Below are 2309 nucleotides of genomic sequence, written 5' to 3' on the forward strand. Positions count from 1 at the left end.
TTAATAATTGTATTATGAAAATATTATAATTATTTATGAAAATATATTTGGATGAGATAAAAGGTGATTGGATTGGTTGAGGAGAGAGAATATTTGATTTTATTTGGGGAAAGATAAAAAGAAGATAAAAAGGAGATTTGGTGGGTTTTAAATGAAGAGAGAGAAGATTTGTTTTGGTTGGTTTAAAATAAGGATAAGGAAAAGAAAAAGGAAAGGGAAAATAATATTTATTTTGTTTAAATAGGCCTTGGCATCCGTGCATTTATTTTCCCCATCTTCTTCTTCATCACAAAGAAAGAAAAAAAAAGGAGAGAAACCCTAGCTTCTTTTTTCTTGCCACTGCCGCCGGAAACAGCCACTGCAGACCGCTGGAAATTGCCTCCGTTAGTCGCGTGTCGTCAACCATTCACGATCGTCGGACGAGCCGCCTCCGTCCAAGCCGCCGTCGCGCTGAGCCGTACGCGTTCCCCCACATCATTCGCAAGTCGTGCGCCTCCATAGCTGCGTGAAGTCGAGCCGCTAGCTGCCAGCCGCATGCGTGTCCTGCAAGCCGCACACGAGGAGCCGAGCCACCCCCAGTCGAGCACGTGCGTGAGTCGTGCACGTCCCCCCGAGTCGCATCGCTCTCTCCCGCCTACACGAGCTGTTTTTCCTGCTCACAGTCGAGTGGCCAACCATTCTTGAGTCGCCAAGCCTATTTTTGGCCCTTTTTCACTTGTTGGTAAGTTTTCATTGGGTCTTGGCATACCCAACTAAGATTAAAATTTTTGGATCTTAGAAATTAAATTAAATTATTTTTCTTAAAGGACCAGTTGGACCAATTGGAGTTTGGGGTGTGGAATTTCTCCAGTTAAGGCAAATTTGTTGGGACCTCGACCTTGGGTAAGCTATTTCGACTAAATTCTTGGGTCTTTGGTCGCTTGATGGTTAAGTTATTCAAATTTGGTGTTTTTTTAATTAATAGGACTTTGTTGCTTGGAAAGCGTGATATTTTACTGTTAGATTTCGACTAAGCTAATCTCCAGGTAAGAGATTCTACTACCAGACCCTCGAGTTTAATTTAAAGAGACCGCATGTATGAATGATTATGTACCGATGATGGCTAGCTACAGAACTTGAGGTTACAGATAGAAACTGATATTGTAATTTTGACTGCAGGATGACTTTGTGTTAGAGCTGATAATGCATTGATGTTATCACCTACGTTTAATGATACAGTATTGTGATTGAGGATGATATGACATGATATGATATGATAGGATAGGATATGTATGGTATGACATGTTATGGCATGATATGTTATGATATGGTTTGATGATGTGATATGTGCATGTTATGAATATGGTGTACGTTAGCTTTACCTATTAGAGTCATACCCATATGAGTGTCCTTTAGGATCACCACCCTTTTTGATGATTGTGTATTCCGACGAGATCACCAGTCTGACATTGACATTGATATAAACATGATTTAAGAGATCCGACGGGATCGCTCACACTTATGACTGCGTAGTCTGACGGGACCACCAGTTTGACATTGACATTGACATAGAAATGATTTGAGTGATTCAACGAGATCACTCACAGCCCGATCGTCTTAGGTGTTCCTTTGGGTTCACTAAAGACCAGCTTGTTCCTATGGGATCACAGATTGACGTGTTCAGAAACGTGTCAGATCAGAGGTACCACTCTTCAGGACTCTAATAGGAAGTTAACAGGCACCTAATGGGACTAGTAGTGGGTCCCTTATTGAGTATATTTTTATACTCACTCTTTCTATTTCTATTTTCAGGCAGAGGTAGAGGTAAGAGCAAAGGCAAGCTGGTGAATGACCAGAAGTGACCATGGCGAGCCATAGGGACACGTTTGCTTCCGCTTACGTCATGTGTCAGATTTTAGTGTCGATATTCTTTTCATTTTATTTTATTTTATTTATTTCCTTGTTTTTCCCTTTAAAACTAGTAGGGCCCGAATAGGATTCTGTTTTAGTTTATTTCTGCACATTCTATTTATGATTTTAACGGCAATTCACAGTTTTGTTTTATTTTTTATTTACTTTAGATAAATTTTAATTCTTTCCTTTTAAAGTAGAGTCCTCAACTTAGTATAAGAGATTGACTCTTTACAATAACAGACTTATTTACAAAGACAATTACCAACTTCGCCATTTGAAAAGCTTAAGCACAACATTGAAATGTGACAACTCGGAGAATTCAGGTGTACTCATGAGGGGGAGTAAAAATACTGCATTCTTTTCTTGACTATGGTTTTTCTGTGTAACGACTCAACTCTTGATACTAAGCTGAGGTC

The 2309-nt window shown here is 39.7% G+C and overlaps 1 long non-coding RNA gene across 2 annotated transcripts; it reads left to right on the forward strand.

The window, feature by feature from the left end:
- Positions 1–293: 293 nt before the first annotated feature.
- On the forward strand, positions 294–2043 carry LOC103495993 (uncharacterized). Of its 2 annotated transcripts, XR_539031.3 has the most exons (5): positions 294–721; positions 807–882; positions 965–1025; positions 1476–1681; positions 1792–2043. It is a non-coding gene; the product is annotated as an uncharacterized LOC103495993 (long non-coding RNA). The 2 variants fall into 2 exon arrangements; XR_007815424.1 differs by having other exon boundaries at positions 965–1681; positions 1792–2014.
- Positions 2044–2309: the final 266 nt, after the last annotated feature.

Source organism: Cucumis melo, chromosome 11 (assembly GCF_025177605.1).
Source record: "Cucumis melo cultivar AY chromosome 11, USDA_Cmelo_AY_1.0, whole genome shotgun sequence".
Taxonomy (NCBI): Eukaryota; Viridiplantae; Streptophyta; class Magnoliopsida; order Cucurbitales; family Cucurbitaceae; genus Cucumis; species Cucumis melo.